The 15,597-nt window shown below is 50.2% G+C and overlaps 1 protein-coding gene across 1 annotated transcript in view; it reads right to left on the bottom strand.

The window, feature by feature from the left end:
- Nucleotides 1–15,597, bottom strand: part of SH3BP5 (SH3 domain binding protein 5) — a 62,808-nt gene that overhangs the window by 30,828 nt on the left and 16,383 nt on the right. Inside the window, exon 2 of the mRNA XM_029940313.1 lies at nt 9,701–9,829. The gene's annotated coding sequence lies outside the window, so the exon portion shown is untranslated. The remainder of the gene's footprint in view (nt 1–9,700; nt 9,830–15,597) is intronic.

Genomic DNA, 15,597 nt, shown 5'->3' on the forward strand with positions numbered 1-15,597 from the left:
AGCAGCACTTAGCGGGCGTCAGCCATGTCCCAATGAAAGGCAAAGGGGACAAGGAAATGGGAAGTGGCCCTGACAACACTCCCAACTTACAAGGTAATGGGGGCTAGTACTACTGGGCTGAGACTCTTGCCACCACACCCCACCGGTAGCTTCCCCACACTCCCGGGCAGTGGCCCGTTGCACCACCAGAGGAGAAAACCTCAAGATCAGCACCACGCTCTGCTGCAGCCCCAGCACAAGAGGCCCGATGCACAGTCAGCCAAGCACGAGGTGCAGGAACTCCAGGAAGGTGAGCCCCTCAGACCTACGCCCCAAGACCTGCTCTGTCCAGAGCCTTCGACCCTCCCACTGACCCCATCGTGACCAAATAATGGCTTCCAAAATGCATCTGCTTCTTTTCCAGAAATTCCAAGCAAGACTGCAAAGCGAATGCAGTGTTACAGGCGAGGGCGAGTGGAGTCCGCTCTCCTCTCTGGCTGTAAATCACCAGGAGCTCTGCCTTGGGCCAGGTGCCCCATCACTCACTGCCTGCCCTTATCCTGAGCAGCAGGGATGACGCAGTTCCCAGCAACTGGCCTGTGACCCCCCCCCCCAGTGGGAATGTGATCAGGGCCACGGGGAAGGACGTCAGTGACCCAGACCTCCTCACCCAAGTCCTATGTGAGAGCGGCCACCCAGGCAGGCGAGTGGCCCAGCGGAAATGAAAAGTGACCAGGAAGAAGGGAGGCATGACAGGGTTGTGCCCGAGTCCCAGGGGGAACCAGGAGGGCGTGCCACAGGGGGAAGGAGCTTCAAAGGGCCCCCAATTTGCCTGAAACAAGAGCCTCACAGTTACCTGCTGAGCAGAAAAGGGAGGGAAAGTGAACAGATGAGCTTGACATCTTGCCTCAAGGCCTCCATGTCCGTGATTCCTCAAACCCGTTCCCCTAAAATGCATCAGGGTACAGTGCAGGCTTTCCGACAGTCACTAAACGCCTCCCAAGTGCCAAGCACTGGGAAGCAGCCAGAGCCAGATAGACGTGGGTTCAAATCTCCGCTCCTCTCCTCACAAGGCCGGTGATCGGGGACACGATTTACCTCGCAAGCCTCAGTCATTACCCGCTCCGTATGACGACAGGAATGCCACCCTAACTCTGCAGAGAGGACTGCACGAGAGAATGGTCACAGGGACCTGCTCCTGCAGCCTGAGCACCTAGAAGATGGTCAATAAATGAGGACTGTGGGGGCCCCTTGAATAACTCGACTTTTCTCACCCTCCGTTTCCAGCTCTGCAAAATCTACAAAAGTCCCTCCCTTCCTGAATGTAGAAAAGTGCCTGTACGCAGAGGGCAAAAATTCCCCTCCTTTCCCTCCGTCCCTCCATCCCTCCATCCCAAATCTCTGACTCAGTTCTTTCTACGCATGCTTCCAGTAAGCGGTCCAGAGGACTCCCAGCTCCCCGGCTCCAGGCCGTCCTGCATCCCCGCCCATGATATCCCCACCCATTGTGGCTTAACATTCAGGAGGGTGGGCGCACCCCTTTCTCCCCAAGCTGGCTCCCCACTGTCAACTTCCCATTGGCATTCAGGCTAAAACCCTGGAGTTCCCGGTGACTCATTCTTGACCACCATTAACCACTCCATTTGTTAAAGCTTCCCTCGTATTCTCTCAGACTAAGCCACGACACCAGAGGCTTTTCGCCCAGACCCACGTAATGGTCTTCGGGCTCTACGGCCAGGTTCCTCAGCTGTACTAGGGGGACAAACAGCTGTACTACACAGAGCAGTACTCATGGCGCCCGGCACACAGTCAGACCTCAAACGATGACACCACTATTAATGGCAGACACAGTATGTGGTATCAATGTCTGATCACTGTCTCAAACACTAGGACCACCCCCCATAAGGGCCCACTGTGGCTGCTGTGCAGTGTCTGAACCCAGGGTGGAGGCCAGGCTAGGGTGTCAGGTCCTCGCTCAGCTGGCCACCCCTCCTTCCCTTTCTGGCTCTTCGGCTCCTGGAAGTCCTCCTTTCCACAACCCTGCACTTATCCCAGTTCTGCCACACGGACTTCTCCCTCAGACCTCAGCCCTTTTGTCTTTTCTACCCAGACTCTCGCTCTTGCCCTTTGGGGCTCAGGTCTGCCTTTCTGCCCAGGTTTCCACCTCTAGCCCCTACAGGGACCCCGCCCCCTGGCTTCTTCCACACGAAGTCCAGCTCTGTGCCACGTGGTCCAGTTCTCTAACCAACGAGCCTTGCCCATCGGGCTCTTTACTTGAATAAAAATGATCCTCATTATACACAGATCCTGTATTTGCAAATCTGTCTACTTGCTACAACTTATCTGTAACCCCAACATCAATATTTACGGCACTTTTAGGGTCCAGACCCACCCAGAGACGCAAACCATCTTAGTCACCCATCATGCACATTCCCAGCTGAGGGCCAACAAGGCAACACTCCGCCTGCTACTTTCACTCTCATGTTGTGAACAACTGTCCATCTCTGTCTAGTTAGTGCCACCATTTCTCACACTTTTGTGCTTTTTGTTTGATTTGGCTCTTTAAATTGGTCCCCAAGCCTAGTGCTCAAGTGTTGTCTAGTGTTTTCTAAGTGCAAGAAGGCTCCGACATGCCTTATGGAGAAAATACTTGTTTTACAGAAGTCTCATTCAGGTGTGAGTCATAGTGCTGTTGGCCAGGAGTTCAATGCTAATGAATCAACAATATAGTATATCTAGAAAAAGAAAGAGGAAACGTGCAGGTTCCTACAAGAGGCTGCTCCAGTAAGTGCTAAAGTCAAGTCCACAGTGCAGGAGGAAGCTATGGAAAAGTAGCTAAATGTGTGGACCCCGTGTGGTATCAATGCATGGGAGGTCATGCCCAACTGAAAAAGCACTGTGTGATGCTCAAAGCCAAGTAAATTTACAATCATGTCACCCAGGGTCAGAAAAATGTTTGACCCTCTTCGGCTAGTGTTTTGCTATAAAGAAGTACTGTATATAATTATTTTTAAGAAATATATATTAAATAAGGTGCCTTTAATGACAAACATACATAAAACAAGGCTATGTATGGGTCAATTGATGAAAATGTGACCAGAGGCTCTGAAGAACTTGACCCTCTATTTCGCCTATGAGCCATGTCTCAATAGGATGCCTCTCTAATTCAGCAATGGTAACTATTTTTTTTAAGTTGTTTTGAGAGACAGCATGCACATGAGCAGGGGAGGGGAGAGAGAAAATCCCAAGTAGGCTCCATGCTGTCAGCACAGAGCCCAATGATCCCACAAACTGTGAGATCATGACTTGAGCTGAAACCAAGAGTCAGACACTTGACTGAGCCACCCAGTCGCCCAGTAGGGACTTTGGAGAACACAGCCATCGTGAATAGTAACAATGGACTGTACTTACCTATGCCTTAAAATCATCTTATTCGTACGCATTGACAGGGCTTCCGGATGACACAGACCACATTTTATGCTCCACAATGGGCAGCACAAAGGGGAGATGCTCAGAAAACACTTTCAGAAACAGTTTTACCTGACAATCCACTAGCCCACTGTAATCCGTGCTCTTACTCCATTTCTCAAATGGGGAGGGGGGACCCCACACTTTAAATCAGATTAGTAACAAAGATTCTACTTTTGTCCCCAAACACCCCACCAACATGCTTTTAGAAGACTAAGAGGGGAAGGCCAACTCCACAGCGTTAGGGTCTTTGTTCTACTCTTGACAAGTGGCTACCACAGCGCTTGGCAGTTAGTAGGAATCTGGTAAACATTTGTTGAATTAAAGAAAATAAATTAAAAGGTGGAAAACCCCCCCAACAAGTAAAGAGAGCAAGAACCCATACTTAACACATCCGCAGGTTTCTGTCCCGAGAGTGTGGAACCTGGCCCTCTCCTCCACCTACGGAAGGTCTCTGCCAGCAAAATCAACATCTAAAATTTCCCAAACAAAAAAGACCACCACACTCTGCTCCCCTATGATTATCCTAAGAATTCAAGGGATCATCTGATGCACTTGACCAGTTTCATTTTGTGGGAAACTGACTCTCCATCCATCCACGGCCCTCACCAACCGTCTGTGAGGGCAGCGTGTTTGCAATCAGTGGAAAGGTAAGTCAGAGGCTTCCTCCACATCATTTTCAATCCTCTGGCACAGGTCACCCCCACAAACCACTCAGCATTTCCTCGACTGCCTGGGGTCACCCTCCTGTCCTCACATTCTTGACATTCTAACTATTTCCTCTCAGCAGCACAGGACTGCTTCTTCCATCCAGAGCTTTCCGGTACTGTAGTCTTTTGTTTTCAAGGCAGCAGATTCACCATAGAGACACAATATTTGATAGCAAAATACATCTGGAATAAGAATTTAGATTCTTTTTTTGATATAAATGTTTTACAGGTACTAATTTCATCACTATGGTAAGTTGCCGAAAATGGCTACAATATTTCACGGTGCTTTCCTGGTGGAGTTTATTTTTTCTCACCTCATTTTTTTCCTACCTCCTGAATTTGGACTGACTGCAGGCAGAGGCTAGAAAAGGGCTTGTCCTTTTAGTTCCTGGAATCCCAACACCACGGGAAGAAGCCGGCCTGATGGCTGAGACTCATGTGGGCCAGTCACCCAGGATGCCTTCGCTGACAGCAGGCCAAGTGCCTAACAGATAAAGCCATCTGACAATAGAAAAACTGCCCAGCAAAACCATGAGCTAAATAAATGTTTTAGGCCACTAGGTTTGGGGTGGTTTGTTTCACAGCAAAAGCTAACATACACGGCTCCATTTTATAGATGGAGAAACTGAGGCACAGAGATTAAGTAACCCACCCAAGTCCCATACCTATTAGATGGTAAGGTGGGATTCAAAGCCAATCTGTCTGGCTTGGAGGCCAAGATCGGCCAGTTGTCCTACTGCTGTCACTCTACAAGCTTGGAATGTCTCTCCTCTCACCACTTCCCCAAAGGAGGCTAAGTGCAGGACAAGGACTTACGTGGCCCCATGAACACAATACAGCCAACTTTCATCACTGAATGACCCTATTTTGCATTTATGTCGCTCTTCGGGTTTGCAAAACCTTCTGACATACTGTAACCATTTAAAAATAAGAGTCAGGGTGCCCTGGTGGCTCAGTTTGTTAAGCATCCAACTCTTGGTTTCAGCTCAGGTCATGATCTTGTGGTTCATGGGTTCAAGCCCCACACCATGCTCTGCACTGACAGTGCAGAGCCTGCTTGAGATTCTCTCTCTTCTTCTCTCTCTCTCTCTCTCTCTCTCTCTCTCTGCCCCTTCCCTGCTTGTGGTCTATGTCTCTCTTTCTCTCTCAAAATAAATACATAAACTTAAAAAAATTGTCCAAATGTTCATCGTCTGATGGACAAAATGTGCTATATCCATAACACAAACTATTACTCAGCCTTAAAAAGGAATGAAATTTTAACATATGCTACAACACGGATGAACCTTGAGGAGGTCATGCAAAGTGAAATCAGCCAGTCACAGAAGGACAAATACTGCACGATTCCACTTGCACGGGGCACACAGGGTAGTCGAACTCCCAGAGACAAAAAGCAGAACCATGGTTGCCAAGGGCTGGGCTGGAGGCAGGAGTGGGGAGTTGGCATCTAACACAATTTGGGAAAAGGAAAACGTTCTGCAGATGAACGGTGGTGGGGCTGCCCCACAGTATGAATGTACTTAATGCTGCTCAATTATACATTTCAAAATGGCTTGAATGGGCAAATGTATGTTCCCTATAGTTTACCACACTGAAAAAAGAAAAAAAAAAGCAAAAGCTTTGGGACTGGCAGTAATAAAAACGACAGGTTCAGGACCACCACCGCTAGACCAGTCAGAGCCCAGGAAGCAAAGCAAGCAGGCAATGCTCAGCGGGTCAGGTTTCCTGAGTCACATGGCCCCACCCCCTCCTCAGAACCTCCCGGCCACACACTGAGGGCCACATGGCCTGACAGGCTTGTCAAAGCAGCCTTAAATACATACTCTGGCTCAAGGACAAAAACCTCCAATAAATGAAAGCCAGTTCCCTGCCCCACCCCCACTGGGTATGGGGGCCATGTTCTGCCTCCTCTTAGAATTTGGGCTGGGTTTTTACAATCGTAAAACTGGATCTGACTCACTCCTGATCCAACCTGACATCAGGGACAATAAAGTTAATGCAAACTTTTGATGAGCAAGTACAATTTCTACTGGCCCAACAATTACAAATCTTTGTAAACTCTTTATGGAAAACCAAGCTCTTTAAGTCTCTTCTGCCCTGGGGCTCTGGATAGATGGACAAGGCGTTCAGACAGATCATAAAGCCACCACTTTAGGATGATCTCATACAAAAAAACAAAAAAAGATGTATATCAAATATTAACAGAAGATACAAGGACCTATTTTCTTCTTTTAGTCTATTTTGGAATTTTTCTACAAAAAAGTTGTTTAATGAAGCTGGAACCTAAGCTCACGCCGGGACCCCACTGTCCAATACGGTGCCCCACTGAAGTCCCAGAGACAACCTCCCGGGACAGCGAGGCTGCCCCCGTGAACATCCCCGCTTCCGAGAGGCATCGGCTCTGGGAACGCACTTGAAGGAGACGCTTTGAAGGCAGCTGTCAGAGACCGTCCCTGAGGCACACAGCCAGAGGGGTCTGTAAACACAGAAGGGAAGGGGGTGGGGATCAGAGCGAGGAAGAAAACAGGAAACCCCACTGGGCAGCCACCGGAGGTGGGCCCCACCCCCTGCACCACGGGCAAGGACAGAGGATGCTGGTACGCAAACAGCCTCAGCCACCTGGCCCAAGCCCAGACAGCCCACCACGTGCGCAGATGAAATGTGACATCCGTGCCAGCCTCAGCCTTTGAGCATCCTTCCAGTTCCTCGGCCCCCTGGGGGGCGAGGGGCAGAGGTCACGCTGGGCCTTCTCCACCTTCTTTTCCTGCCCCACCTGCAAGAAGGCTGGGGTTCCCTTCAGGTTCTTCTTGGCCTCTGCTAGTTGACAGTGAGTCACTCAGTCACCCCAGGGTCTGGCTATTATCTTGTGAGACCTGATGACTCAGTGGCTCACCCCAGGGACTCCCTAATTGTCATGATCACTAGCCCCACTAGCCAAGAGAAGGGATGAGAGGAAGCAGCAATGCCACAGCTCACAGCTGCCCAGCAGGGGGACTCCACCGACCTGGCTTCCTCCTACCTCTTTTCCCATCAAAGAGGATTTGGGGAGGGAAACAAAGAGAGTGGTGTTAAATTTATCCCAGATGTGTCACAGACAACCTGGGACCTACCCCGCAAATGAGATTTGAATGAACAGATCTGCCAGCTGTGTTCCTGTCCTCGCACTTACGTGGCCGTGGCCCCGAGGCAGCAAAGCTAGAGGGGCTGGGGGGAGAGGGCAGCTCAGGGACAACAAAGGAACTGCTCAGAATGCCTAGGAAGGGCTGGGAGGAACACCGGCTCTGCTGGAGGCCTGTCAAGACCTGGTTCACCCATTCCTTCAGTTATTCCTCATGGAGCTTCATGACTATAAGCAAACAAACAATAACAAGTCAGATGGAAAGAGCGCCATGGAGAAAAAACACATCAAAAAACAAGGGATGGGGTTGGTGGGGATGGCAAGTGGCAGTTATTTAAATGGTGGTCCATGAAGACCTTGTTGATAAAGTGACATTTGAGCAGAAAAGTGAAGACAACTGAGCAAGTGGACCATGCAGATTCTGGGGCTAATAGCCAAACAGAGGAGCACCTGGGTGGCTCAGTCAGTTAAGTGTCTGACTCTTGATTTCAGCTCAGGTCATGATCTCCTGGCTCATGAGGTCAAGTCCCATGTCTGGCTCTGTGCTACAGCGGGAAGCCTGCTTGGGGCTCGCTCGCGCTCGCTCGCTCTCTCTCTCTCTCTCTCTCTCTCAAAATAAATATTTTGAAAAAGACAAGGCCAATCAGAGGGACCAGCGAATTCCAAGACTCTGAGGTAGGAGCACACTTGACACAAGTACAGCCATAGATGGACACTTCCCACCGACTGGGCCAGTGACCTGACTGGCCAATGTCCACTGATCCCCTGAACATAAAGGTCCTGTTCGCCAGCTTGGTGTCGAAGCCCGAGCTCAGGGGACCAAGGGAAGAAGCCACTGCCACAACTCCAAGGGGTTGTCCTAACAGACCACTCCTAATGATCCCGAGGCAGGGGCACATAGATGGTTCTAACAGATATTTGTGGGCTGAAAAGAGTCAGAGGACAATAAATTCAAGTGTTGAAGACTTTCAGAAAAGATTTCATGACCTCCTTGGTACTGATCAATGTTTATGTTAAATTATCAGAAATTTCTCCTCAAACCTTTCCTACTGCAATTTTAGGTCAAGAATACAGCTGGGGGGTGACACATCCCCAACGTGGGGTGTCCCTTAAAGACTGGTGAGACACAGACACTTTGGAGCACCTTTAGAGAAGGATTTCATCTCCCAGGAGAGCTAGAGGCCTGGGTGGGGCCCAGAGGGAGTGGCTGCTCAGAGCTTGCTGCAGACCAGTGAGTAACTGGCATCGGACGCTGACCAACCCAGTTTAGCTGGCCAGGGAAGGAGGAAAGGGTTCAGGGGGCCATTCTGTCCAGAAACAAGGCAACATATCTGGCAGGTTCCAAACAGAAAGCTCAACTGAGGGTTCAGGGTGTGACCCCACATACAGAGCTAGGGTCTCAGGAGAGTCACTAAAGCATCAAGGGGAGCCCCTGAGGAGAAACGAGAGGTCCACGAGGGCAGGGCAAAAGGAAGAATGCCCAATTCCTGGCCCCTGACCCTCAATAGGTCTGGTCTGAACACGTTCCTAGATTTCTGAGGCTTCGTCTCCCGAGAGTTCACCCTGCCCAACCACACACGTGCACATACATACCTGTCACTCACTGAACACTTTCTTACCCGTAGAGACCCCATCTTCCATCACATACGCACACGACAGGGACAGGATCTACACTGTGGACCAACTGCTCAGGCCTGATTTGGGTGGCACCGGGAAGTCAGAGTGAACAGAGGTGTGAGAAAGCCCCAGCCCCAGGGCTGGCCCCCAGCAGACACTGGTGGGTGTTGGGGGCTCTTTCCCTCCCCCATTCACGGGGCCCGGCTATCAGAGGCTGGGAGAGGACACAAGCAGAACACTGCACCCCATCAGTGGAGCCAAAGGAGGGCATGCTCTGAAACCAGAGCCAGGTCCCATGTGGTCCAGCAGTCGCCTGACCACAGCTCCCCTCTGCTGCCCCTTTGTTGGAATCGGTTCCTCAGTTGCCTATTTGGGCTCTCAGGGCAAAGAACCAACGTCTCAAGAGTAGCAAATGGCAAATTCCTCTCAAACCAGAAAAGACACCGCAAGGGAGGGAGTCTGCTGCCTGCCAGGCGATGACCGGAGAGTGCAGAGGAAGACACCTGAAGTTCTAGACATGTCCTCTCGTCCATACCAGCTGGCCCGGTTGCATGGGGGGTGGATCTGGGCACCAACTCGATGTCCAGACAGCACCCACACAGGGTCAGCCAAATGCCAGTACCCACACTCTATCAATAGCATCAAGAGCTGGAATGGAGCAGCTAGGGGAGGGGGAAGGAGAAAGTAAGAGGCCGTCTTCAGAAGCAGCTGTATTCAAAGTCCTGGTGGCTCTGCATCCAGTCAGAAGCCACCTCCAAAACACGGCTGGGGGCGAAGGCAGGGGAGACGGTCGGTGGGACTAACTTACCTGCCTCGCCACCCTCCGCGCCTCCCAGTAGGGCTTCGAGTCTTCCACGGCTTTGCCGATTTTCTTCACCAGCTCATCCAGTTTCACCGTTGCTTCCACCAGAACAGAGCGGAACTTCTGCCGAGCATCCTGCAGCCAAGAGAAAACGAGGAAACAGATGAAGCTTAAGGAGGAATCTGTGAAAATCCACTTTCCCCAACCAAAAGCACCAAGGAGGGCCTTCACGCAACCTTCGACCTCCTAAATCGTTACCTTTGTGAGAAGACAGTGGGTAGAGCAGCACCGTCTAAAACTCTGCAATACTGCAAACATTCTATCACTCACACTGTCCAGAACGGTAGCCACTAGCCACATTTGGCTACTGAACACTTAAAATTGGCTAATGAGACTGACGAAATGTGTTTCCAATTCATTTAATTTTAAATAAATATATTTCTATTTTAAAAAGCATGGGGGCACCTGGGTGGCTCAGTCAAATAAGGGGCCGACTTTGGCTCAGGTCATGATCATGGGATCTGGGAGTTCAAGCCCCATGCGGGGCTATGACAGCTCCGAGCCTGGAGCCTGCTTCAGATTCTATGTCTCTCAATCTCTCTGCTCCTCCACTCATGCTCTCTCTCAAAAATAAACGTTAAAAAAATTGTTGATGCAAAGAAATAAAAATAAGTGTGGCCGGTGACTACTATATGAAGGTGGACAGTTCAGGTTTGATCTAAAAGTTCTATGCCCTCAACAGAAGATGTCCAGTCCAGCCACCCCTGGCAGCCAGCCATTATGACAGCACCATTTCCTACACTCCCATAGAGTCCTCAACTGTATACCATAGTCTTCCACGTTAAACACGGAGTGGAAAGTTCCCACATGCCAGACCCTATGCTGGGCGTGGGGCTTGGTCCCTGCCTACAGGGCACGTCCAGTCTGGCGGGTGAGGCAGGCATTATAGCCATTCTAGAAAAGTCCATGCTGGGATGAGACTGGTACAGGTGCCAGAGAACCCAGCAGCAGACAACCTCATGAGGCCTGGTGAGGGAGGAAGGGGTGGGGAGGAGGACTTGGAAAACACCAGAGGGGCAATAGCTACACAGAAGCCAGAAGCATGAATGGTTGGGGGAGGCGGAGGGGGAGAGGCAGATGAGCCATATTGAGCCAAGAGGGGAGACGGGGCGGCATGGTCTGAATGGAGCTAGCAGTCTGAAAGGTGGGAGGCAGCAGAGAGAAGCGTGGCCACCCATCCTGGAGGCAGCTACAAGCACCGTGGGTCTAGGTAAGAGCTTGGAAGGGACGAACAGGCAGGCGGGCCGTTCTCTGCTTAACCACATTGTCAAAGTCAAGAAACCCAGATCCACGGACTTCACAAGGAGGAAATAAAATTAAAAAGAAGGAACTTAGTCCAGTGTCTAGGACAACATATTGGAGGGTTGGGTTAGTACTAACAGCCACATGGAGGTGGAAGAAGCACGCAACTGAGAGGGGAAATAGATACTCAGAGAAGAAGGAACAACGTGTGAACACCAGCCGTGGGGCTGCCCCAAGACCGAGCAGCCACGCTGCTGGTAAAACACGTGTGCTGGGGCACCTGGGTGGCCCAGTTGGTTGAGCAGCCGACTTGGCTCAGGTCATGATCTCAAGGTTCATGAGTTTGAGCCCTGAGCTGGGCCCTGTGCTGACAGCTCAGAGCCTGGAGCCTGCTTCAGATTCTGTGCCTCCCTCGCTCTCCGCCCTCCCCTGCTCTGCTGTCTCTCAAAAATAAACAAACATGAAAAAAATTTAAAAAACAAATGTACACATGTGCTCCACTGGTTGCAGAGGGCCCCCTCACGAGCAGCTGTCTGAAGACTATCTCTAAGCATCGAATTGTAGGGGCCTCCTGGGCCAATGGCATGGCTCCTGGGGGCCAAGGAGCCTCTGCCCACCTGTCTCATCCCCCTCTATCCTTCTGCACCAGGGCTTGCTGCGTGGGTTGGAAGTGACGTCAGCACTCCGGCATTACGAAGGTGCCAACTTTGTCTCCCATGGGAGCTTCTCGGCTCCCAAGCCCCATCCTACTCCTGACATTGGCCGTGGTCCCTTCATCTAGCCCTGTGTCATCATCATCATCATCTCTGCCTTCTCTGATCTGGCCAGGCCTGCAGTCACCTGCTACAGCTTCTGGAGACAAAGAATGGCACTAGGTTTGTCATCGAGAGGAAGTGGAGCTGGGGCACAGGACAGTCCAGGGATTAGCCCCGCTGAGCTTCTGCCAGACTGAACCCCCATACGTCGGAGGCAGCATGCTATCTGAAGCCCGGGATTTTTTTTTTCTTTGATCAGAGAGATGGATCCAATCTCCAAAAAACCTGTGAGGCCCTCATGAGGCAACCTCTTTACTAATCATTTTTCCTACCAATTAAATAGTTACTCTCATAGGGAGGGCAGTTAAAAGGAATAAAGGAGAATGCAAATGTAACACAACTAATAGTTCCTGGACACACAGCACATGCTCAGTAGCTGCATGCAACCCCCCATCACCACCTGGCATAAAAAGAGACCCACGATCCTATTTTAAAAACACCCAGGAGGTCTCTCTGAGGCGGGGGAAGCTGACATGACGGAAGTAACAACCTGTTACACCGCACAGACAGATGCTTTGCAAATGCGCTCACAAGCATGACTGAATCCCCAAAGTCCCCACCCTGATGCGAGGCAGCACCAGTGCCTCCAGACCACAAGTGAGAAAACGGAGGGCCAAGGGTCAACGTGTGACCCAGGGCAGATGGCATCGTCATTCTGGGTCTCTTGTAAAACGAGAATCAGGCCCCAAACCAGTGGCCGCTGGGCCAGAAGATTTAGTGCCTTTGATCCGTATGCTAGGTTCTAAAAGTCAGGAAAATCTGTATTTAAAAAAAAAAGGGGGGGGACTCTCAATTTTCTCATAAAAAGGATCTGATAATCTAGCAACACTGGGCTCCCGTTCTACCTGGCAACCACAGGCTAGAAGTGGAGAAGGAGACGCCCCCTTAGGAAGAGACTGATTGCCCTTTCACGTCCCCACCAGCCCTTTGCCTGAATCACAGCCAGCCTGCATCACTCAAGTGCCCAGCCCAGTCCCTGGAGACTTGTGATTTGCCAAGAGCTATTCTGGGCCCTGGTGACTACAGCCCACCAAGCCTGCCTTCGTGAGGGAGGGAGAGGGACGCGGAGCACAGATGGACCATTTACTATGTGGCAGACGCAATCATAAATGCTTTAATTCCATCAGTTTGTGCAATCACTAACAACCTCATCAGGCAGGTGCTGTTATTTGCATTTTACAAAGAGGACAACTGAGGCACAAAAGTAACATGCCTGTGGCCATGGAGCTGGAAAAAGCAGAGGCAAGATTTAAACTCAAGCAGTAAATATATAAGTATAATGCAGTGTGATAAATTCTAAGACCTCACTATACATCCGGGGTAGCAGACACACAACCAGGAAGGACACCCAAAGTGTCATCTCAGCCAGGCCCTGATGAAAGGCAGTTTCACCACACAGGGAGGGCGGGGCATTAAAAACAGGGGGAGGAGCATGAACCAAGAATGGCAGGCTGAGGCCAGAGAGGGTGGGAGCAAGTAAGGGTATGTGTGCTAACTTAAGGCATTCGACCTTTATCCCATGCACAGTAGGGAGACATGGAGGATTTTTTCTGCTTTTTACATAAATCTCAGTTTACTTCCATGAGCCCCTGTCAGAAATGACCAGAGAGCCTTCCGGTAACTGTGAGGTTAGAAAGATTCCTACCGGGCCAAGGACTAGGATCACCTTCTTCTCCCTTTCGACCTGCTCCCCCCCCCAAGCCTTTTCCCCCAAAAAAGGAAATGACCAGAGAATGCATTCTTCCACAAAAAAGAAAGTAATCTAGTTTACTAGGAGGCTCCCCTGGGAAGCACTTCCATAGCTGCAGTAATGTACACATTGGATACTGACTACAAGCTAGTTCTGTTGGGAGGAAAGGAAATGAGAAAGGGAGGTGGTTTGAGGGGACAGAGGGAAGAAAGAAATTAAAATCTCATCTTCCAAGTGGAATGCTGGCAGATGGTAACTAAAACTGACAAATCAACAAGCGGCCACACAAAGCCCCCCATTCCAAGGCAAAGAAGTTAATACCTAATCAGCTAAAATATGTTCAACTGATCAAACTGCCCTGAAGGGACTGAAAAAATGGGCGTGGAGTAGAAGGACTGGACACTAGTACACTAGTATAGGTGTGTTTTGGTGTTGCCTCTTTAAAAACCATGGGAAGATACCATGGTGAATTTTTAAGCAGAAGCATGACCGGATTAGATGTGGGTTTTACCAAAGCGTTAACAGGGCTTCTCAGGGGAGGCTGGTGGGCAGATTCTGGGACCACCAGCCTGGGTAAGTGTACGGCCATCAAAGGGTATTGCACCCAAAGGACTTGATTTGACATCAGCGTTTTAATCTATAAATGAGGCTGTGTTGCTGGGGATGATGATGCATGGCTGGCTGACGTCCAACCTCCAACAAGCCTATTCATCCAAGACGCGTTAAAAGCTAAACACAGAGCCAGTCTTCTCCCAGAGAAGATAAAGCTGACCCAGTTCTTTTACCATTCCACAGGAAATCTGAGCCATCGGAGTAACAACTCTCCACAAATACTAGAATGTGAGGGCCCACATTCTCCAAACTTTTCTGCCAGCCCAAAGTTAATAACAGCCCTGACTTTCTTGGGCCTCAGCCAGGTCCCAGGAGGAGTCATGTGACCCAGTCCTGGCCAATCAGATTTGGATACACCTAGTGCTGGAGAGCATGTGACCCATCAGGACCAATGAGACTTCATTCTGGGACTTTTCGGAAATTGTCAGAGCAACTGTTTTCCAAGGAGATGGCTGAGAGAACGGAATGAAAGCCTGGAGCAGATGGCAGCCATCTTGGCACCATGAGGGGAGAGCCTGAGAGAGGAAGTCCCAGCCAGCGATCCTTTGAGCTTCCGGAAGGAGCGATGCTTTTAGAGTCTCACACTATACTCCACCTTCCTCAGAGCCAAAACAGCACATGCACCCCAGCTGTTTTATGTTTTGCTTAAGGTAGCTGAATTGGATTTCTGTCATTTGCAATTGAATGAAACCTTTAAATAAAAAAGATTGACAAGTATGCCTTAAGGTGGTCATAATTAATGGAGACAGGGAGGAGAGGGCCAATCTACAGTGTACTATGGCAAAGCACTAGTAATCAAACATGGTAAGTGTGGAGGTTTTTTCCCCTGACAGCAAAGCCATGTTGATATGGAACAGAATCTGGAACCTGTACAAAGCTTTCTCTAAACCCACATGAGTGCCAGTTGGCCACCTCTTTCAGACAGCTTGCCTCAACTGACCTTGTGCTTTCTGCCTTATTTCCTAGTTCAAGGACAGAAGGACTGTGGTTGTCCTATCTCCTACAATGACAGGCAGACCTGTTTCCCAAGATCGAGTGGAGGGTTGCTTCTAGGAAAGTCCAGGGAGGAGAGAAAGCAGACCATTATCCCTACGGTAAACGATCGTGCACTTCTGTATAAACTTATCTCGGAAGAACCAGCAAGACCTTTTACCAGTTGAGAAAAACAAGCCATTTACCAGGCGGGGCTGGTTCCTTCAGCTGGGATCCCTCAGATCGCCAAATCTGAAAACTGTGTCATTCACATCAGGTGACTCAGACTGAGGGCAATTTACTCAAAGAACTGCTGAGGGCGGCACAGACTCCCTGTTTTGAACGTGTGTGTCAAAAATACAGGCCAGTATCGGGTAAGAACTCCAGCAAAACCAACTGGGCAGGGCCAGTGTGCCCTGGAAACAGCGTGCCAGGTGTCACCGCACTGGGGAGGAGTCTGTTTTCTGGCCAATCCACTCATCTAAGTCGCAATGATGCCATCTGTAAGCTGA

This window comes from Suricata suricatta, chromosome 5, assembly GCF_006229205.1.
Source record: "Suricata suricatta isolate VVHF042 chromosome 5, meerkat_22Aug2017_6uvM2_HiC, whole genome shotgun sequence".
Taxonomy (NCBI): domain Eukaryota; kingdom Metazoa; phylum Chordata; class Mammalia; order Carnivora; family Herpestidae; genus Suricata; species Suricata suricatta.